Source organism: Pinus tabuliformis, chromosome 3_2, assembly GCF_031772625.1.
Source record: "Pinus tabuliformis cultivar Carrire ecotype Pingquan chromosome 3_2, CPIR1, whole genome shotgun sequence".
NCBI classification, from domain to species: Eukaryota; Viridiplantae; Streptophyta; class Pinopsida; order Pinales; family Pinaceae; genus Pinus; species Pinus tabuliformis.
This window is the reverse complement of record NC_142302.1, coordinates 1,279,405,204-1,279,429,891: the sequence shown is the minus strand read 5'-3', so window position 1 is coordinate 1,279,429,891 and position 24,688 is coordinate 1,279,405,204. Positions and strand designations below refer to the sequence as shown.

At 35.7% G+C, this 24,688-nt stretch overlaps 1 long non-coding RNA gene across 1 annotated transcript; it reads left to right on the top strand.

The window, feature by feature from the left end:
- The first annotated feature begins 22,637 nt into the window (after positions 1-22,637).
- Positions 22,638-24,183, top strand: LOC149185414 (uncharacterized). Its single transcript, XR_016257841.1, has 3 exons — positions 22,638-22,746; positions 23,636-23,715; positions 23,841-24,183. It is a non-coding gene; the product is annotated as an uncharacterized LOC149185414 (long non-coding RNA).
- The last annotated feature ends 505 nt before the right edge of the window (positions 24,184-24,688 follow it).

Genomic DNA, 24,688 nt, shown 5'->3' with positions numbered 1-24,688 from the left:
CGAGATCATCATTAGATTGAAGTTATTGAAGCTATTGGTGGCAGGAGAGAAGGAAAGTGCACGGGTCAGGGAGGCAGTGGGATATGTTCCCTTGTTCAAGTATAACTGATTCTATTCTTGAAACAGAAGCAGACATTTCAATCGATTTTATAGACTGCAAGAATGTGTTCTCTCATCAAGATATGTATGATTTTGTTCCAGATAAAAGATGGATTGTCTCAGTAATGATAGTATTGATGTGTTGTTCCCTCTGATGTAATGACTGGTTACAAAGTTTGTAGGTTTTTTTACATGACTCTCGCCACAGGAAGTCTCTCGCTCTAAATATTTATTGTTCTTAAGGGACCTTGTTATTGCTCTCAGTTACAGTCTCCCATCTCTTGTATACTACATTGTACACTGTTCATCCATTCATCAATGATCACATTGACATAGAGACATTGTTCCTTTGCGACATAGTAGGCTTCACTGCACATATGTGTCTCACTATCCTCTGTATATATATAGATGTGTCTTTGGCTCTACACAGTTCATATGGCTCACGATGTATAAGACTTTGTTCCTCTGCATTATGTATAAAATTAACACACAGGTTGACTAACACGTTCCTCTATAACAAAGTCAGTTTGAATGAATCTACATTGCTTCTCTGCGACATATGTTGGCACTGATGCATAGTTAATATGGAATCGATACTCAAAATATATGTAATCTAACCAATAGCATCAAATGGTATCATCTTATATGACCATGGAAATAACTCCTAATGAAGACTGTAATCTTACAGAGACCAGCATAAATAAACATGTTGAATTTAAGATCCATAAGGCACTGTTCAATATTTTTTAAGTGACAAGACACCATTGTTGAGAATTCGATGTTTATATGTAATCTAACCAATAGCATCAAATGGCATCATCTTATATGACCATGGAAAGAACTCCTAATGAAGACTGTAATCTTACAGAGACCAGCATAAATAAACTCGTTGAATTTAAGATCCACAAGGCACTGTTGAGTTTTTTTTAAGTGACAAGACACCATTGTTGACAATTCGCCGTTTAGATTCAAGTCTAGGGCATATAGTTGGCATAGTAAGAAAAGATATGTTGCTCCCTCAGAACTCACTGATACTTCTCACTGGCACTAGCTAGTAAGGTGCCTATGAAGAAGTGAAAGGAACAAATCTCTATGATACCAAAGATCATTTGACTTCACTTCTAAGGAATGTCATACTTTTGCTGTGTCTTCAATCTCCATAATAAGTCCAGGAGTATCCACTGATCTTCATTCTCTGAAGCATTGATCTATCTCATTGGTATAATTTCCTTTGCCTATCTTCAATATCATAATCAAGGAAGAGCATATGCATGGGCAGATTGTTCTGGCAGTCAGTGATATTGTTGACATCCACTGTCTATACTATTAGCATTTGAAAATCAAAACTAAGTGACAAGACACCATTGTTGACAATTCGCCGTTTAGATTCAAGTCTAGGGCATATAGTTGGCATAGTAAGAAAAGATATGTTGCTCCCTCAGAACTCACTGATACTTCTCACTGGCACTAGCTAGTAAGGTGCCTATGAAGAAGTGAAAGGAACAAATCTCTATGATACCAAAGATCATCTGACTTCACTTCTAAGGAATGTCATACTTTTGTTGTGTCTTCAGTCTCCATAATAAGTCCAGGAGTATCCATTGATCTTCATTCTCTGAAGCATAGATCTATCTCATTGGTATAATTTCCTTTGCCTATCTTCAATATCATAATCAAGGAAGAGCATATGCATGGGCAGATTGTTCTGGCAGTCAGTGATATTGTTGACATCCACTGTCAATACTATTAGCATTTCAAAATCAAAACTATCTTCTACAATTGGGGTTTCAGTGGAAGCAGCGTTTCAAATCATAACCAGTCTGAAAAACACTGGTTAGAATTGTACAGTTATCAAAGCTACTAAAACTAACAAACAAAAAATAATATAAACACTTTTAACACCAACCTTATATTTATTTAATTATTATAAATTATGATTTTATATATTTTTAAGAACATCTCGAAGTTAGTTGACTTATGTTGTATATAATAATGGTGTATTACATTATATTAAACCTATTAATATTAATATGTATTTAGTTATCCATGGTCTGAGCTTGGTGAAGTACCCAGTGACATTTTCAGGGCAGAATGGCATTTCGTTAGTAGGAAACTTGGTTAGGTCTTAGCCATTGAACCGCATAGAAGATTATTACCTCTAATTGTCAAAGCAAAACACCTTTGAAAAGCTTGGATTAGTTTTTACCATGTCTGTGGTCACATTGAAATGTTTGTCCACAGCCGCTCGGTCACTGTACTGTACACCAGTGGTTTCATTGGATGGTGCAGTGTCTTGCACACTGGCCAGATGCCAGAATGAATTATGTATGATTTTGGAAATATCACGATTACAACCTGCTTTAGATTTGCACTGTTGACTAGTGCATCAACAATTGATTGAAAACTGTGGATTGCACGTGAAGAGGGCCTGTTTGTGTCCTGTAAATTTATTGCTGAGGTTAATTCAATTGTATATTTAGGTAATATTTTAGTTTTAATGATGGTAGCATAATATAATTCAATTGTAAATTTAGATGATATTTTAATTGGAATGATAACAGTTAAATTAATTGTTTGGCCTCGCTTGTCTTTATAACATCCCAAAAAGCTACCAATAAAAATATCCAAAAATATACTGATTGGAAATACAATTGAGTCACCCAATGAGAAATGGGAAATGTACAGTTGGTACATTTATCACATATGCTAGGGATTCACACCACAATCCAAGCTTTCTCTTTTAGTAGGCTTTAGTGTGTTACTGCTGTGGCATGCATTATGGCGATACCATCCCTACAGGAGCTATGGTCATTATTAGAAATATTTCTGGTGAGCTTAGTATGCATTGATACAATGGTTTTATGAGATGGTTTATAAGGAGTGCAATGCAGATGTTGAGTGTAGAAACATACAGATCACATATGGAAATTTCATTATGGCTTTCCAGTGGGAGTGATTAGCTTGTTGGAGACCAGAACTTCAGATGCTACCGAATACAGAAAACACTCTAATTTGATTTTTTGCCTGCCTTTCTCGAAACCTCGTTCTGGATAATCCACTCATCGGAGGTATGAAAGTGAAGGACTTGAAATACCAACCTTCATCTCCCAGATGCTGGGAACTTGGGAGAGAATGCTGGATGGTTTCAAGATCTCACTTCTGTGGAATATGGTTTCAATATTTTCATGCTGATCCTGAGACCCCGGGTGAGCAATCTGTCATTAGCAGATCCCAGTCTTTAAGCAGTTAGTCCTGTTTGGACACTAGGAGATCCCTCTTTAGCTCCTTTTACTGCTTTCATGAACCCCACCCATCTTAGTGACTGGTTCCTTAGCTCCTTTCGGTTCACGAAGCAGGGTTTCAAATCATAACCAGTCTGAAAAACCATTGGAGTTGGGGGCTCTTTGACTAGGTTCTAAAAGTGCATGCTATTTGTAAGATTGGTGTAATGAAAGGAAGGGTAAAGAGGGTATAGCCAAAGTAATTGATAGGTTTCTGGTGGACACAAAATTGTCAGGGTCCTAGTACATCCATTTTGACAGCCAGATATCCTTTCAAGATGCGGACAAGCGACTTCGTTCGGGGATTGGGGTGGGTGGGTCAATAGTCATTTTGATGTTCTCAGTGACCGACATTTTCTTGTGATCTATGCTACTTTCGACGAGAAATTGAACAAATTGGATTGGGTGGGAGGTATGCAAAAATTTCTAAGGCATCACCTGGTCTCACCGGTGCAATTTGTCTTTCCATCCATGGATGCATAGTATACACCTACTTGCTGTGAATAAGATCTATAATTCTTTCTTCGTGACCCGCGGGTCTAAGCAAGAGTGAGACGCATTTCACAGCATTCTGTATCATTTCTGCATTCATTAGGTTGGTTATAACATAATTGCATATGACTTATGGAGGGGATCTAGTAATTCGTTCATAATACGATACATGTTTTGACGATTGGTGGTCAATGGATGTGTGTTTGACTACATGAAAGCTTTCAAAAGTGTAAGATGTGGATTATTACTAGTCGATTGAGCAAGCAAAGAATTATTTCTTTTTAGTGAATGCATACAGGCAACTGCTGTAATTACTCATACTGCTATTAGTAGTAGGGTTTACCACCTTTTGAGATTCTCTATCCTGACAACTAAACCTTCCTATCTTTTGTCAATATCAATGGTCGTCAATATCAATCACTCTTTCTTTCTTATTAGACATTAGACGTTCAACGATGGAGCAGGGTTCAACAATTAGTGCATGCAAATATTCTAGCTGTTTCGACCAAGTTTCTCATAACCTATTACTCGAGCTCCTAAAAGAACACATCAAGGATCCTCTCCACTTATACCTCACCCGAAACTTCTATTTTGATCTTCACGATCAACCTATTTCTCTATTAGAATGAGACACATTTTTCTCTCTGATCGATACAGTAACCAGCATGTCATGTAGATGAACCAGAGGGAGCAGCAAAGCAGTGCCCACCATAGGCTTCGTATTCTCACCCAAAAGCTAGCTTCAATCCCTTCCTAGCAAATAAGAACTCAGCAGGTTTTGGCTATCCCAGGTATTGATCCAAATGTCAGTAGATGGATGCTTTGGCTCTCTAACTTTCAGGTATGCTCCAGGTAATGGAACTAAAATAGCAACTGCTTATAGGTCATCAAGCTCAACATGATGATGGTAATCAACAGCTTCATGAACCACTGGATCTAGATCTACTCTATCAACAACTTAGCTAAGAGACTCCCTATGATGCTGCTACTGGTGCTACTACTCCTGAACCTAGACCACCTGTAACCAGTGTTTTTAAAACCGGTTACCGGTCAAACCGGCCGGTTAGCAACGCTGCCGGTCCGAACCGGCCAAAAAACCCGGTTTGATAGGGCATTTCGCCATTTTTTAGCCCTAACCGGTGAAAACCGGCCGGTTTAGGACGGAACCGGCTGGTTTGTATCAAACCGGCCGGTTCTGTCCTAAACTGGCCAGTTTTAGGCACACCCAACAAAACATGCAAAAAAGGTGGATTTTGACTGTGGTTTAGGGGTTTTTGGGGGGAAGTAAAGGTGTTTTCCCTCCAAAAGGCTATATAAATGAATGTAAGGGTATATAAATGAATGTAGGCTTTCTGAAAATAGAACCAGCCCAAAACACCATAGAACCAATACCAACACAATTACACAACAAAGAAAGGGGGGCTTCTTGAGGAAATCTAAAAGAGAGACCATTGAATTAGTATGGTCAACTATAGGAGCACCAAGCAGCAAGATCTGTTGATGAGAATAACACTGCCACTGAAAGTACATCCGAGAGAAACCAAGAGAATGATCTTGTAAATAGTATGTCCAAGAAGGAAAAACATCAGTGTGGAAGAGAACGATCCACACAAAAAGCTAATCCATTTTTAAAAATCTCAGAAGATGATAAGTCCTACAGAGCTTAGTAGAAACTTCAGCAAAAGTATTAAGAGGAGTCCCCCTTTTCAAACAACCAGCCATACGTGTGAGAGAGGTGGAGTCAGTACCAAGAATATCATCTTCTAAAGTTGTTACAGCCCAATCTGAAAATTAACTATCATAGAAATAGTCCATCCAGTCCAACAAGAGGTCAATCTCTTCGAAGACTTCAAGACAACCTGCTAAAATGTGGCCAGAAGGAGGGTTTGAAACCCTACAATAAATACAATCTAGAAAACCTAGTTGCACAAACATTAGGGAAAATGCCACTAGTCAACAGTCTCTTGAGTCACTTGTATAACACAAAAAATTATGCTGCCAAACAATCCATCAGATCAAATATCAGAGGTGGATCCAGTTCAACAAAAGGTCAGTCTTTGTGAAGACTTCAAGAGAGCCTGGTAAAAGGGCCAGAAAGAGGGTTTGAAACCCTACAATAAAGACAATCTAGAAAGCCTAGTTGCACAACCATTAGGGAAAATGCCATTAGTCAATAGTGTCTTGGGTCAATTGTATAACATAAAAAATTATGCGGCCAAACAATCCATCAGATCAAATATCAGAGGTGGACCCACCTAGTGGCTCTAAAGAAGAAATTTTAGCTGTGATTGTTGGCTTAAACAGAAAGAAAGATATGGTGCACCTTAGAAGAGCAGCAAAAGAATACTTGTAGATTCCAACAGTACCCATAACTATATAGACATCAACTAAGCTAAGCAACTGAACCTAATTGTGTACCCCACTCCATAGTTAAAATCATTGATCGATAAAAGTTCAAGACAGTAAAAAGATTCCATAAAGTCATGGTTCAAATACAAGAATTGGAACATTTAACACAACTCTATGCTCTTCAGCTCAATGAGATGGGTAGGGTACTAGGTGTTGAATAGTTGATGCAGTGGGGTGCTTATAACATTAAACTTGAAGAATAGTTCAAGTAATTTAACTAGAAAAGACAAAATTATGAACTATATGGGTTGAAAGTTCCCATCACAAATGATCTACAACTAATAGAAAGGGGGCAAGAAACACAGACAAACATATAACTGCAAAGAAAGTATGTTACCATGGATTATCAAGGTTTCACATTGAATAACTAGGCCAAAAGACTTTAGAATATGATGTGCACACTGCAAAGGAACCTCACCATCACTCAAATCAAGAACTGAGTCAAACTCCCACAACTAAATAAAGATGATGCTACCAAGAAAGCATGCTCAGCAAGAGAAAATCTCATTTACTATGCTTTGAGGACAAAACATTCTTAAGAGGGTGGCAATGTAGTAGGAACAATACTAATTATGCCAATCACTGTATATCTATACACAGTCAAGAGGCCCAATGTCGATATAATTCTTAATAAATTCATATCAATCAATCATTATCCAGTATTTTAATTTGCAATTGCAGATATACTCTATCAATCTTAGTAATAAACAAGGACTATTTATTCCAGTCTCCATCCATGAGGTGGTTATGGGACCCCACATCAGTGCTTACAGCAACCTTAGTCACCTTAGTCACCTTAGGCAAAGACACAACTGTGTCATTTCAACATCAAGATCCAAACATTAATTCAAGTCACAATGGGAAGATATTACAACATTAAGGTTTTCACATGGGTAGATTTCCAAGGAATCCTAATGCAGATAATAAACTCATATAAGTTTCATGTAATTTTAAATACCGCAACAATGATTTGACCAAAATAACCTTGCTATCAAAACAAACCAATATACCACTTCAAAATAATCTTAAGTCTGTTATTAAGCACAAATAAAAACTTACAAATTTCTTTGGGAAATCTATTGGAGAGTGCTTGTTCCTCCCAACCAACATGCAGGCATCACCAACTCTCGAGCATAGACTTCTTCCTTCTAGGAACAACACCTTCTTAGTCCCTTAGTAATATTTTATAAATTTTTACTAGTAGATTTTTCTTAGCAGCGGTTTTTAGGGTTTGCCTTTTACCAGGCTTTTTCTTTTACTAGGATGGGTGATGCTAGGGCATTATTAGAAATTAGATTTTTATTAAATTAGAAATGATATTTTTATCAAATTATAGATTATATTTCTTTCTAATTTCTAATTGGTAAAGATCTATTGCTTTTCTTTTAACTAGGATGGGTGATGCGAGGACATCATCTTTATCTAGATTATAATTAGATTGTTATCAAATTAGAAATTAGTTTTTTTTATAAAATTTCTAAATAAAAATTAGATTTGTCTCAAATTTCTAATTAAAAATTAATTTTTCTAATTTTTAATTGGTAAAAGTTTGTTGCTGTTTGTATGTAATTATATAAAAATATGCTGATGTTAAAAAGAGAAATGTTTTTTTTTAGAAAAAAACATGAAGTGGGAAAAACAATGGCATGAAGTCTTTTATTACTGTTTTTGAGTGAGGTCTTTTATAAACAACAACAGATTTTTACCAATTAGAAATTGGATTTTTAACAAATTTCCAAATTTTTTTAATCTAATTACAGAACATAAACAGCAACAGATTTTTACATAATTACATAATACAAAAAACAACAGATTTTTACCAATTAGAAATTTCTAATTGGTAAAAACTGCTGCTGTTTGTATTATGTAATAAAAACAGCAGATTTTTAGCAATTAGAAATTAGATTTACCAAATTTTGAAATGTTTCTTTATCTAATTATAGAACATAAACAGCAGCAGATTTTTACATAATTACATAATACAAATAGCAGCAGATTTTACAAGTCCCTCCTCTTGAAGGTAGAACTGGGTGAGTGATTTGCAAGTGACCTGGAAATCTTCTTCATCCTCTATCGTAAAACAGAGTATTTCTATGTTAGTCAGTCGAACTCACATGGAAAATCCAATCTGTGATATGTTTTATTTCTCTAAAATAAAACAAAATTAATCATAAGTTGCATTTCAGATTTGTTTTTGACTTGCATCTCAATCAGCGATATTAGGCTATATATCTCAATAAATTACTGTTTTCATTGTCACGTTCCAGGTACTCCTTTGAGGTCAAGTCCTGAATTCTGGATTTTATTGCTTTAAGTTCGGGCTTGAATGTGCTTTGGAGCTATTCAACACACTCACTCAGTAGTTGTTGCTGAGGTAAGATTTTTCTAGCCTTCATGATGAGAACTATTGTTGAATCTATTTAGAAATGTCTGTCTTCTTTTACATTTTCAATCACTCTATTCATCTCATTTGCATTCATATCTGTAAGTGGAATCTTAATTTTTTTTCAACTTGTTCGAAAAGGGAGGATTGAATTCAAAATTATCACTTGTAGATATTGTTGTAGTGCTAGGTTCCTTTAGAAGAATCTTATTCTTGCAACATGAAACTAAATACAGAAGTCAAATAAGATCTTCATCTTCCAAATTTAGTTGAGATTTAATTTCTACACAGCTCAGCTTCGTAGCTTCATTGAACAGCAATAGCAGAGCTTCTTGGTATGTTGTTACTGCCAAATCTATTACCGATGGCTCTTGGCTCTACACAGTTCATATGGATCACGATGTATAAGAATTTGTTCCTCTGCATTATGTATAACATTAACACACAGGTCGACTGGCACGTTCCTCTACGTTAGTCTAGGGCATATAGTTGGCATAGTAAGAAAAGATATGTTGCTCCCTCAGAACTCACTGATACTTCTCACTGGCACTAGCTAGTAAGGTGCCTATGAAGAAGTGAAAGGAACAAATCTCTATGATACCAAAGATCATCTGACTTCACTTCTAAGGAATGTCATACTTTTGTTGTGTCTTCAGTCTCCATAATAAGTCCAGGAGTATCCATTGATCTTCATTCTCTGAAGCATAGATCTATCTCATTGGTATAATTTCCTTTGCCTATCTTCAATATCATAATCAAGGAAGAGCATATGCATGGGCAGATTGTTCTGGCAGTCAGTGATATTGTTGACATCCACTGTCTATACTATTAGCATTTCAAAATCAAAACTATCTTCTACAATTGGGGTTTCAGTGGAAGCAGGGTTTCAAATCATAACCAGTCTGAAAAACACTGGTTAGAATTGTACAGTTATCAAAGCTACTAAAACTAACAAACAAAAAATAATATAAACACTTTTAACACCAACCTTATATTTATTTAATTATTATAAATTATGATTTTATATATTTTTAAGAACATCTCGAAGTTAGTTGACTTATGTTGTATATAATAATGGTGTATTACATTATATTAAACCTATTAATATTAATATGTATTTAGTTATCCATGGTCTGAGCTTGGTGAAGTACCCAGTGACATTTTCAGGGCAGAATGGCATTTCGTTAGTAGGAAACTTGGTTAGGTCTTAGCCATTGAACCGCATAGAAGATTATTACCTCTAATTGTCAAAGCAAAACACCTTTGAAAAGCTTGGATTAGTTTTTACCATGTCTGTGGTCACATTGAAATGTTTGTCCACAGCCGCTCGGTCACTGTACTGTACACCAGTGGTTTCATTGGATGGTGCAGTGTCTTGCACACTGACCAGATGCCAGAATGAATTATGTATGATTTTGGAAATATCACGATTACAACCTGCTTTAGATTTGCACTGTTGACTAGTGCATCAACAATTGATTGAAAACTGTGGATTGCACGTGAAGAGGGCCTGTTTGTGTCCTGTAAATTTATTGCTGAGGTTAATTCAATTGTATATTTAGGTAATATTTTAGTTTTAATGATGGTAGCATAATATAATTCAATTGTAAATTTAGATGATATTTTAATTGGAATGATAACAGTTAAATTAATTGTTTGGCCTCGCTTGTCTTTATAACATCCCAAAAAGCTACCAATAAAAATATCCAAAAATATACTGATTGGAAATACAATTGAGTCACCCAATGAGAAATGGGAAATGTACAGTTGGTACATTTATCACATATGCTAGGGATTCACACCACAATCCAAGCTTTCTCTTTTAGTAGGCTTTAGTGTGTTACTGCTGTGGCATGCATTATGGCGATACCATCCCTACAGGAGCTATGGTCATTATTAGAAATATTTCTGGTGAGCTTAGTATGCATTGATACAATGGTTTTATGAGATGGTTTATAAGGAGTGCAATGCAGATGTTGAGTGTAGAAACATACAGATCACATATGGAAATTTCATTATGGCTTTCCAGTGGGAGTGATTAGCTTGTTGGAGACCAGAACTTCAGATGCTACCGAATACAGAAAACACTCTCATTTTCTTTTTTGCCTGCCTTTCTCGAAACCTCGTTCTGGATAATCCACTCATCGGAGGTATGAAAGTGAAGGACTTGAAATACCAACCTTCATCTCCCAGATGCTGGGAACTTGGGAGAGAATGCTGGATGGTTTCAAGATCTCACTTCTGTGGAATATGGTTTCAATATTTTCATGCTGATCCTGAGACCCCGGGTGAGCAATCTGTCATTAGCAGATCCCAGTCTTTAAGCAGTTAGTCATGTTTGGACAGTAGGAGATCCCTCTTTAGCTCCTTTTACTGCTTTCATGAACCCCACCCATCTTAGTGACTGGTTCCTTAGCTCCTTTCGGTTCACGAAGCAGGGTTTCAAATCATAACCAGTCTGAAAAACCATTGGAGTTGGGGGCTCTTTGACTAGGTTCTGAAAGTGCATGCTATTTGTAAGATTGGTGTAATGAAAGGAAGGGTAAAGAGGGTATAGCCAAAGTAATTGATAGGTTTCTGGTGGACACAAAATTGTCAGGGTCCTAGTACATCCATTTTGACAGCCAGATATCCTTTCAAGATGCGGACAAGCGACTTCGTTCGGGGATTGGGGTGGGTGGGTCAATAGTCATTTTGATGTTCTCAGTGACCGACATTTTCTTGTGATCTATGCTACTTTCGACGAGAAATTGAACAAATTGGATTGGGTGGGAGGTATGCAAAAATTTCTAAGGCATCACCTGGTCTCACCGGTGCAATTTGTCTTTCCATCCATGGATGCATAGTATACACCTACTTGCTGTGAATAAGATCTATAATTCTTTCTTCGTGACCCGCGGGTCTAAGCAAGAGTGAGACGCATTTCACAGCATTCTGTATCATTTCTGCATTCATTAGGTTGGTTATAACATAATTGCATATGACTTATGGAGGGGATCTAGTAATTCGTTCATAATACGATACATGTTTTGACGATTGGTGGTCAATGGATGTGTGTTTGACTACATGAAAGCTTTCAAAAGTGTAAGATGTGGATTATTACTAGTCGATTGAGCAAGCAAAGAATTATTTCTTTTTAGTGAATGCATACAGGCAACTGCTGTAATTACTCATACTGCTATTAGTAGTAGGGTTTACCACCTTTTGAGATTCTCTATCCTGACAACTAAACCTTCCTATCTTTTGTCAATATCAATGGTCGTCAATATCAATCACTCTTTCTTTCTTATTAGACGTTAGACGTTCAACGATGGAGCAGGGTTCAGCAATTAGTGCATGCAAATATTCTAGCTGTTTCGACCAAGTTTCTCATAACCTATTACTCGAGCTCCTAAAAGAACACATCAAGGATCCTCTCCACTTATACCTCACCCGAAACTTCTATTTTGATCTTCACGATCAACCTATTTCTCTATTAGAATGAGACACATTTTTCTCTCTGATCGATACAGTAACCAGCATGTCATGTAGATGAACCAGAGGGAGCAGCAAAGCAGTGCCCACCATAGGCTTCGTATTCTCACCCAAAAGCTAGCTTCAATCCCTTCCTAGCAAATAAGAACTCAGCAGGTTTTGGCTATCCCAGGTATTGATCCAAATGTCAGTAGATGGATGCTTTGGCTCTCTAACTTTCAGGTATGCTCTAGGTAATGGAACTAAAATAGCAACTGCTTATAGGTCATCAAGCTCAACATGATGATGGTAATCAACAGCTTCATGAACCACTGGATCTAGATCTACTCTATCAACAACTTAGCTAAGAGACTCCCTATGATGCTGCTACTGGTGCTACTACTCCTGAACCTGGACCACCTGTAACCAGTGTTTTTAAAACCGGTTACCGGTCAAACCGGCCGGTTAGCAACGCTGCCGGTCCGAACCGGCCAAAAAACCCGGTTTGATAGGGCATTTCGCCATTTTTTAGCCCTAACCGGTGAAAACCGGCTGGTTTAGGACGGAACCGGCTGGTTTGTATCAAACCGGCCGGTTCTGTCCTAAACTGGCCAGTTTTAGGCACACCCAACAAAACATGCAAAAAAGGTGGATTTTGACTGTGGTTTAGGGGTTTTTGGGGGGAAGTAAAGGTGTTTTCCCTCCAAAAGGCTATATAAATGAATGTAAGGGTATATAAATGAATGTAGGCTTTCTGAAAATAGAACCAGCCCAAAACACCATAGAACCAATACCAACACAATTACACAACAAAGAAAGGGGGGCTTCTTGAGGAAATCTAAAAGAGAGACCGTTGAATTAGTATGGTCAACTATAGGAGCACCAAGCAGCAAGATCTGTTGATGAGAATAACACTGCCACTGAAAGTACATCCGAGAGAAACCAAGAGAATGATCTTGTAAATAGTATGTCCAAGAAGGAAAAACATCAGTGTGGAAGAGAACGATCCACACAAAAAGCTAATCCATTTTTAAAAATCTCAGAAGATGATAAGTCCTACAGAGCTTAGTAGAAACTTCAGCAAAAGTATTAAGAGGAGTCCCCCTTTTCAAACAACCAGCCATACGTGTGAGAGAGGTGGAGTCAGTACCAAGAATATCATCTTCTAAAGTTGTTACAGCCCAATCTGAAAATTAACTATCATAGAAATAGTCCATCCAGTCCAACAAGAGGTCAATCTCTTCGAAGACTTCAAGACAACCTGCTAAAATGTGGCCAGAAGGAGGGTTTGAAACCCTACAATAAATACAATCTAGAAAACCTAGTTGCACAAACATTAGGGAAAATGCCACTAGTCAACAGTCTCTTGAGTCACTTGTATAACACAAAAAATTATGCTGCCAAACAATCCATCAGATCAAATATCAGAGGTGGATCCAGTTCAACAAAAGGTCAGTCTTTGTGAAGACTTCAAGAGAGCCTGGTAAAAGGGCCAGAAAGAGGGTTTGAAACCCTACAATAAAGACAATCTAGAAAGCCTAGTTGCACAACCATTAGGGAAAATGCCATTAGTCAATAGTGTCTTGGGTCAATTGTATAACATAAAAAATTATGCGGCCAAACAATCCATCAGATCAAATATCAGAGGTGGACCCACCTAGTGGCTCTAAAGAAGAAATTTTAGCTGTGATTGTTGGCTTAAACAGAAAGAAAGATATGGTGCACCTTAGAAGAGCAGCAAAAGAATACTTGTAGATTCCAACAGTACCCATAACTATATAGACATCAACTAAGCTAAGCAACTGAACCTAATTGTGTACCCCACTCCATAGTTAAAATCATTGATCGATAAAAGTTCAAGACAGTAAAAAGATTCCATAAAGTCATGGTTCAAATACAAGAATTGGAACATTTAACACAACTCTATGCTCTTCAGCTCAATGAGATGGGTAGGGTACTAGGTGTTGAATAGTTGATGCAGTGGGGTGCTTATAACATTAAACTTGAAGAATAGTTCAAGTAATTTAACTAGAAAAGACAAAATTATGAACTATATGGGTTGAAAGTTCCCATCACAAATGATCTACAACTAATAGAAAGGGGGCAAGAAACACAGACAAACATATAACTGCAAAGAAAGTATGTTACCATGGATTATCAAGGTTTCACATTGAATAACTAGGCCAAAAGACTTTAGAATATGATGTGCACACTGCAAAGGAACCTCACCATCACTCAAATCAAGAACTGAGTCAAACTCCCACAACTAAATAAAGATGATGCTACCAAGAAAGCATGCTCAGCAAGAGAAAATCTCATTTACTATGCTTTGAGGACAAAACATTCTTAAGAGGGTGGCAATGTAGTAGGAACAATACTAATTATGCCAATCACTGTATATCTATACACAGTCAAGAGGCCCAATGTCGATATAATTCTTAATAAATTCATATCAATCAATCATTATCCAGTATTTTAATTTGCAATTGCAGATATACTCTATCAATCTTAGTAATAAACAAGGACTATTTATTCCAGTCTCCATCCATGAGGTGGTTATGGGACCCCACATCAGTGCTTACAGCAACCTTAGTCACCTTAGTCACCTTAGGCAAAGACACAACTGTGTCATTTCAACATCAAGATCCAAACATTAATTCAAGTCACAATGGGAAGATATTACAACATTAAGGTTTTCACATGGGTAGATTTCCAAGGAATCCTAATGCAGATAATAAACTCATATAAGTTTCATGTAATTTTAAATACCGCAACAATGATTTGACCAAAATAACCTTGCTATCAAAACAAACCAATATACCACTTCAAAATAATCTTAAGTCTGTTATTAAGCACAAATAAAAACTTACAAATTTCTTTGGGAAATCTATTGGAGAGTGCTTGTTCCTCCCAACCAACATGCAGGCATCACCAACTCTCGAGCATAGACTTCTTCCTTCTAGGAACAACACCTTCTTAGTCCCTTAGTAATATTTTATAAATTTTTACTAGTAGATTTTTCTTAGCAGCGGTTTTTAGGGTTTGCCTTTTACCAGGCTTTTTCTTTTACTAGGATGGGTGATGCTAGGGCATTATTAGAAATTAGATTTTTATTAAATTAGAAATGATATTTTTATCAAATTATAGATTATATTTCTTTCTAATTTCTAATTGGTAAAGATCTATTGCTTTTCTTTTAACTAGGATGGGTGATGCGAGGACATCATCTTTATCTAGTTTATAATTAGATTGTTATCAAATTAGAAATTAGTTTTTTTATAAAATTTCTAAATAAAAATTAGATTTGTCTCAAATTTCTAATTAAAAATTAATTTTTCTAATTTTTAATTGGTAAAAGTTTGTTGCTGTTTGTATGTAATTATATAAAAATATGCTGATGTTAAAAAGAGAAATGTTTTTTTTTAGAAAAAAACATGAAGTGGGAAAAACAATGGCATGAAGTCTTTTATTACTGTTTTTGAGTGAGGTCTTTTATAAACAACAACAGATTTTTACCAATTAGAAATTGGATTTTTAACAAATTTCCAAATTTTTTTAATCTAATTACAGAACATAAACAGCAACAGATTTTTACATAATTACATAATACAAAAAACAACAGATTTTTACCAATTAGAAATTTCTAATTGGTAAAAACTGCTGCTGTTTGTATTATGTAATAAAAACAGCAGATTTTTAGCAATTAGAAATTAGATTTACCAAATTTTGAAATGTTTCTTTATCTAATTATAGAACATAAACAACAGCAGATTTTTACATAATTACATAATACAAACAGCAGCAGATTTTACAAGTCCCTCCTCTTGAAGGTAGAACTGGGTGAGTGATTTGCAAGTGACCTGGAAATCTTCTTCATCCTCTATCGTAAAACAGAGTATTTCTATGTTAGTCAGTCGAACTCACATGGAAAATCCAATCTGTGATATGTTTTATTTCTCTAAAATAAAACAAAATTAATCATAAGTTGCATTTCAGATTTGTTTTTGACTTGCATCTCAATCAGCGATATTAGGCTATATATCTCAATAAATTACTGTTTTCATTGTCACGTTCCAGGTACTCCTTTGAGGTCAAGTCCTGAATTCTGGATTTTATTGCTTTAAGTTCGGGCTTGAATGTGCTTTGGAGCTATTCAACACACTCACTCAGTAGTTGTTGCTGAGGTAAGATTTTTCTAGCCTTCATGATGAGAACTATTGTTGAATCTATTTAGAAATGTCTGTCTTCTTTTACATTTTCAATCACTCTATTCATCTCATTTGCATTCATATCTGTAAGTGGAATCTTAATTTTTTTTCAACTTGTTCGAAAAGGGAGGATTGAATTCAAAATTATCACTTGTAGATATTGTTGTAGTGCTAGGTTCCTTTAGAAGAATCTTGTTCTTGCAACATGAAACTAAATACAGAAGTCAAATAAGATCTTCATCTTCCAAATTTAGTTGAGATTTAATTTCTACACAGCTCAGCTTCGTAGCTTCATTGAACAGCAATAGCAGAGCTTCTTGGTATGTTGTTACTGCCAAATCTATTACCGATGGCTCTTGGCTCTACACAGTTCATATGGATCACGATGTATAAGAATTTGTTCCTCTGCATTATGTATAACATTAACACACAGGTCGACTGGCACGTTCCTCTACGTTAGTCTAGGGCATATAGTTGGCATAGTAAGAAAATATATGTTGCTCCCTCAGAACTCATTGATACTTCTCACTGGCACTAGCTAGTAAGGTGCCTATGAAGAAGTGAAAGGAACAAATCTCTATGATACCAAAGATCATCTGACTTAACTTCTAAGGAATGTTATACTTTTGTTGTGTCTTCAATCTCCATAATAAGTCCAGGAGTATCCACTGATCTTCATTCTCTGAAGCATAGATCTATCTCATTGGTATAATTTCCTTTGCCTATATTCAATATCATAATCAAGGAAGAGCATATGCATGGGCAGATTGTTCTGGCAGTCAGTGATATTGTTGACATCCACTGTCTATACTATTAGCATTTGAAAATCAAAACTAAGTGACAAGACACCATTGTTGACAATTCGCCGTTTAGATTCAAGTCTAGGGCATATAGTTGGCATAGTAAGAAAAGATATGTTGCTCCCTCAGAACTCACTGATACTTCTCACTGGCACTAGCTAGTAAGGTGCCTATGAAGAAGTGAAAGGAACAAATCTCTATGATACCAAAGATCATCTGACTTCACTTCTAAGGAATGTCATACTTTTGCTGTGTCTTCAGTCTCCATAATAAGTCCAGGAGTATCCATTGATCTTCATTCTCTGAAGCATAGATCTATCTCATTGGTATAATTTCCTTTGCCTATCTTCAATATCATAATCAAGGAAGAGCATATGCATGGGTAGATTGTTCTGGCAGTCAGTGATATTGTTGACATCCACTGTCAATACTATTAGCATTTCAAAACCAAAACTATCTTCTACACTTGGGGTTTCAGACGAAGCAGGGTTTCAAATCATAACCAGTCTAAAAAACACTGGTTAGAATTGTACAGTTAACTAAGCTTTAGTCTGAAAAACACTGGTTAGAATTGTACAGTTATCAAAGCTACTAAAACTAACAAACAAAAAATAATATAAACACTTTTAACACCAACCTTATATTTATTTAATTATTATAAATTATGATTTTATATATTTTTAAGAACATCTCGAAGTTAGTTGACTTATGTTGTATATAATAATGGTGTATTACATTATATTAAACCTATTAATATTAATATGTATTTAGTTATCCATGGTCTGAGCTTGGTGAAGTACCCAGTGACATTTTCAGGGCAGAATGGCATTTCGTTAGTAGGAAACTTGGTTAGGTCTTAGCCATTGAACCGCATAGAAGATTATTACCTCTAATTGTCAAAGCAACACACCTTTGAAAAGCTTGGATTAGTTTTGACCATGTCTGTGGTCACATTGAAATGTTTGTCCACAGCCGCTCGGTCACTGTACTGTACACCAGTGGTTTCATTGGATGGTGCAGTGTCTTGCACACTGGCCAGATGCCAGAATGAATTATGTATGATTTTGGCAATATCACGATTACAGCCTGCTCTAGATTTGCACTGTTGACTAGTGCATCAACGATTGATTGAAAACTGTGGATTGAACGTGAAGAGGGCCCGTTTGTGTCCTGTAAATTTATTGCTGAGGTTAATTCAATTGTAGATTTAGGTAATATTTTAGTTTTAATGATGGTAGCAGAATCTAATTCAATTGTAAATTTAGATGATATTTTAATTGGAATGATAACAGTTAAATTAATTGTTTGGCCTCGCTCTTCTTTATAACATCCCAAAAAGCTACCAATAAAAATATCCAAAAATATACTGATTGGAAATACAATTGAGTCACCCAATGAGAAATGGGAAATGTACAGTTGGTACATTTATCACAGATGCTAGGGAGTCACACCACAATCCAAGCTTTCTCTTTTAGTAGGCTCTAGTGTGTTACTGCTGTGGCATGCATTATGGCGATACCATCCCTACAGGAGCTATGGTCATTATTAGAAAGATTTCTGGTGAGCTTAGTATGCATTGATACAGTGGTTTTAGGAGATGGTTTATAAGGAGTGCAATGCAGATGTTGAGTGTAGAAACATACAGTTCACATATGGAAATTTCATTATGGCTTTCTAGTGGGAGTGATTAGCTTGTTGGAGACCAGAACTTCATGAAATGTCTGTCTTCTTTTACATTTTCAATCACTATATTCATCTCATTTGCATTCATATCTGTAAGTGGAATCTTAATTTTTTTCAACTTGTTCGAAAAGGGAGGATTGAATTCAAAATTATCACTTGTAGATATTGTTGTAGTGCTAGGTTCCTTTAGAAGAATCTTGTTCTTGCCACATGAAACTAAATACAGAAGTCAAATAAGATCTTCATCTTCCAAATTTAGTTGAGATTTAATTTCTACACAGCTCAGCTTCGTAGCTTCATTGAACAAAATAGCAGAGCTGCTTGGTATGTTGTTACTGCCAAATCTATTACCGATGGCTCTTGGCTCTACACAGTTCATATGGCTCACGATGTATAAGACTTTGTTCCTCTGCATTATGTATAACATTAACACACAGGTCGACTGACACGTTCCTCTACAACAAAGTCAGTTTGACTGAATGGCATCAATCTGCATTGCTTCTCTGCGACATATTTTGGCATTGATGCATAGTTAATATGGAATCGATACTCCATATATATGTAATCTAACCAATAGCGTCAAAATGACATTATCTTATATGACCATGGAAATAACTCCTAATGAAGATTGTAATCTTACAGAGACCAGCATAAATAAACATGTTGAGTTTAAGATCCATAAGGCATCGTTGAGTATTTTTTAAGTGACAAGACACCATTGTTGAGAATTTGATGTTTATATGTAATCTAACCAATAGCATCAAATGGCATCATCTTATATGACCATGGAAAGAACTTCTAATGAAGACTGTAATCTTACAGAGACCAGCGTAAATAAACTCGTTGAATTTAAGATCCACAAGGCACTGTTGAGTTTTTTTTAAGTGACAAGACACCATTGTTGACAATTCGCTGTTAAGATTCAAGTCTAGGGCATATAGTTGGCATAGTAAGAAAAGATATGTTGCTCCCTCAGAACTCACTGATACTTCTCACTGGCACTAGCTAGTAAGGTGCCTATGAAGAAGTGAAAGGAACAAATCTCTATGATACCAAAGATCATCTGACTTCACTTCTAAGGAATGTCATACTTTTGCTGTGTCTTCAATCTCCATAATAAGTCCAGGAGTATCCACTGATCTTCATTCTCTGAAGCATAGATCTATCTCATTGGTATAATTTCCTTTGCCTATCTTCAATATCATAATCAAGGAAGAGCATATGCATGGGCAGATTGTTCTGGCAGTCAGTGATATTGTTGACATCCACTGTCTATACTATTAGCATTTGAAAATCAAAACTAAGTGACAAGACACCATTGTTGACAATTCGCCGTTTAGATTCAAGTCTAGGGCATATAGTTGGCATAGTAAGAAAAGATATGTTGCTCCCTCAGAACTCACTGATACTTCTCACTGGCACTAGCTAGTAAGGTGCCTATGAAGAAGTGAAAGGAACAAATCTCTATGATACCAAAGATCATCTGACTTCACTTCTAAGGAATTTCATACTTTTGCTGTGTCTTCAGTCTCCATAATAAGTCCAGGAGTATCCATTGATCTTCATTCTCTGAAGCATAGATGTATCTCATTGGTATAATTTCCTTTGCCTATCTTCAATATCATAATCAAGGAAGAGCATATGCATGGGCAGATTGTTCTGGCAGTCAGTGATATTGTTGACATCCACTGTCAATACTATTAGCATTTCAAAACCAAAACTATCTTCTACACTTGGGGTTTCAGACGAAGCAGGGTTTCAAATCATAACCAGTCTGAAAAACACTGGTTAGAATTGTACAGTTATCAAAGCTACTAAAACTAACAAACAAAAAATAATATAAACACTTTTAACACCAACCTTATATTTATTTAATTATTATAAATTATGATTTTATATATTTTTAAGAACATCTCGAAGTTAGTTGACTTATGTTGTATATAATAATGGTGTATTACATTATATTAAACCTATTAATATTAATATGTATTTAGTTATCCATGGTCTGAGCTTGGTGAAGTACCCAGTGACATTTTCAGGGCAGAATGGCATTTCGTTAGTAGGAAACTTGGTTAGGTCTTAGCCATTGAACCGCATAGAAGATTAGTACCTCTAATTGTCAAAGCAACACACCTTTGAAAAGCTTGGATTAGTTTTGACCATGTCTGTGGTCACATTGAAATGTTTATCCACAGCCGCTCGGTCACTGTACTGTACACCAGTGGTTTCATTGGATGGTGCAGTGTCTTGCACACTGGCCAGATGCAAGAATGAATTATGTATGATTTTGGCAATATCACGATTACAACCTGCTCTAGATTTGCACTGTTGACTAGTGCATCAACAATTGATTGAAAACTGTGGATTGCACGTGAAGAGGGCCCGTTTGTGTCCTGTAAATTTATTGCTGAGGTTAATTCAATTGTAGATTTAGGTAATATTTTAGTTTTAATGATGGTAGCAGAATCTAATTCAATTGTAAATTTAGATGATATTTTAATTGGAATGATAACAGTTAAATTAATTGTTTGGCCTCGCTCATCTTTATAACATCCCAAAAAGCTACCAATAAAAATATCCAAAAATATACTGATTGGAAATACAATTGAGTCACCCAATGAGAAATGGGAAATGTACTGTTGGTACATTTATCACATATGCTAGGGAGTCACACCACAATCCAAGCTTTCTCTTTTAGTAGGCTTTAGTGTGTTACTGCTGTGGCATGCATTATGGCGATACCATCCCTACGGGAGCTATGGTCATTATTAGAAAGATTTCTGGTGAGCTTAGTATGCATTGATACAATGGTTTTATGAGATGGTTTATAAGGAGTGCAATGCAGATGTTGAGTGTAGAAACATACAGATCACATATGGAAATTTCATTATGGCTTTCATTGTAGACAGAATACCGACTTTGAGCAATAGATTGCAAACTTTGCAATTGGACTTACAAGGACAACTTCCAGAGTCATTCTATGCTACACCTTCCAGAAGGCCGATGAATTGAAAACTTAATGGAAGCACAAAGAAAACCATAGATACCATTTCTGTTTACAGGCCAAGGCAATCCATAGGAAGTGATGAGGCTATGCACAGTTCATTAAAGGAGAGTTGTGCTGGGTTGGTGGGACAACTTAGTTTATGGAAGTTATAGAATCTACAGAAAGAAAATGAAACAACAGCGATGGATTCTGAAAAGGTAAGCTAAATTATGTATGAACTTCATATTTTTCCATCTTCTTTATCAGATTCATCTTAAGGAACATAGTACACAGTTGGTGCACTGTATGTGTGACATTTTTTCATTTTTTCCTTTCAAGAGATAAGTAAACAATGTGTTTCACAAAATATGTCATCACCTACACTGGAACAGAGGATGGAATCCTTCGACACACCACTGAAGACTCTTGGACATACTGAGGGCCATGATATATCTCCTTGCTTGTACACATTATTTGGACCAAAATGTAGTACGCCATTGACAAATCGTGAGCTTACATAAGATAATGATAAGGTTGTTACTGGCACACCATTTGAAAATGCTCTGCAGTCTCCATTAGTGACTGAATCAGGGGGAGTTGACAATTTTGGCAATGAATTGCCACGGTTAGTTTATGTATTTCTATCCTCTATCGCAAAACAGAGTATTTCTATGTTAGTCAATCGAACTCACATGGAAAATCCAATCTGTGATATGTTTTATTTCTCTAAAATAAAACAAAATTAACCATAAGTTGCATTACAGATTTGTTTTCAACTTGCATCTCAATCAGCAATATTAGGCTATATATCTCAATAAATCACTGTTTTCATTGTCACGTTCCAGGTACTCCTTTGAGATCAAGTCCTAAATTTTGGATTTTATTGCTTTAAGTTCGGGCTTGAATGTGCTTTGGAGCTGTTCAACACACTCGCTCAATAGTTGTTGCTGAGGTAAGATTTTTCTAGCCTTCATGATGAGAACTATTCTTGAATCTTTTTAGAAATGTCTGTCTTCTTTTACATTTTCGATCACTCTGTTCCTCTCATTTGCATTCATATCTGTAAGTGGAATCTTAATATTTTTCAACTTGTGCGAAAAGGGAGGATTGAATTCAAAATTATCACTTGTAGATATTGTTGCAGTGCTAGGTTCCTTTAGAAGAATCTTGTTCTTGCCACATGAAACTAAATACAGAAATTGAATAAGATCTTCATCTTCCAAATTTTTAGCAGATAAAAACTACTGCTGTTTGTATTATGTAATAAAAGCAGCAGATTTTTAGCAATTAGAAATTAGATTTACCAAATTTTGAAATGTTTTTTTATCTAATTACAGAACATAAACAGCAGTAGATTTTTACATAATTACATAATACAAACAGCAGCAGATTTTTACCAATTAGAAATTTCTAATTGGTAAAAATCTGCTGCTGTTTGTATTATGTAATTATGTAAAAATCTGCTGTTGTTTATGTTCTGTAATTAGATAAAAAACATTTGGAAATTTGGTAAATCTAATTTCTAATTGCTAAAAATCTGCTATTTGTATTATGTAAGTATGTAAAAATCCGCTGCTTTTTATATTTTGTAATTATGTAAAAAGGGTAATGTTTTTTTAGGAAAAAACAGGAAGGGGGGAACAATGGCATGAGGTCTTTTATATACATGACATCATAAGAGCTGAACCATTTTATCATTTAGCACTGGAGAATCTGATTCCAAGAAAGGAAGAAATTGTCAAAATAGAAATTGTCCCTTGGATTTTTAACTAAGTTGTTTGCAAATTCCACCCTAGAGAGCCATTTTGAGATTATTCACCTTCAATCCTTTGTTTTTTAAGGGAGAACATCCTTTTCTATCGATCTCTTCTACTTTGAGGATATGGCAAGTGGAGAAGGAGGTGCAAGTGGATCGGAAAAGGTAAGCTTACTTTGTTTTTATAGAATAATTGCATAATATAATATGTTTTATTTTTTGTTTAAGGTTTGAAGTTAGAATTATAATTTTATAATTATACTTTGTGGTAAATCATTGAAATTTGACAGGGAAAGAATCCGATAACGGAGTCCTTGCTTGAAGATGTTTTTGGGATAGAAGGACTCAAAAAACTTCAATCTTTGGATGCTGAATCCCTAATGCATTTTCTTAAGACAAAATCCCCTGAAGCTAATCAACTAGGTCCAGGTAATCAACAAGCTTTAGGAGAATCCATTAGTTCCCCATCCTCTCTTGGATCAAGAAAAAAATCAAAAAAAGTGTTATTGACATCAAACACCAATAATGAAGAACATTGTGTTGAAACATCTTCTGTGGTGGCAACTCCTGGGACTGCAAATTCTTGTTCATCCTCAGCTTATGCATCATCTATTGGTAGTTTAGGTACCAAGATAGAGTATGACGCTGTCTCAGGGGAGATAAGAAGGACAGAAGTAGGAAAACAATTCTTAAATAGGCTAAAGGACTCTTGCCTTCAACGATTTAGAGATCATCTTCACCTCACATTCTCCAAGATTCCACTTCACCTAAAAAAGATGGTGGTACAAGACATAGAGAATGAATTTGGTACCGGTTGGTCGGTTAAGAAGATAAAATTGCAAATGTCGCTCAATTGTAAGAGGTTTCGTTGCAACCAAACAAGAAAAATTAAAAAAATGCCTCAAGATCAAAGACTGAAACAAAGACCTATTGACATACCTTTTAAAGTATGGAAAGAACTTGTAAAATCATATGAGAAGTTGGATGCACAAAGAAAAGCCGGCAATGAGAGCATTCAGGTATTGAATTTTTCATTTAACATTATTTAGAATGTATTAATACTTATAAGTATCTTAGACATGTATTTGTGTGAAAATAAATTGAATTGGTTTATGTTTAAGGACAAGGCATCCAAGGT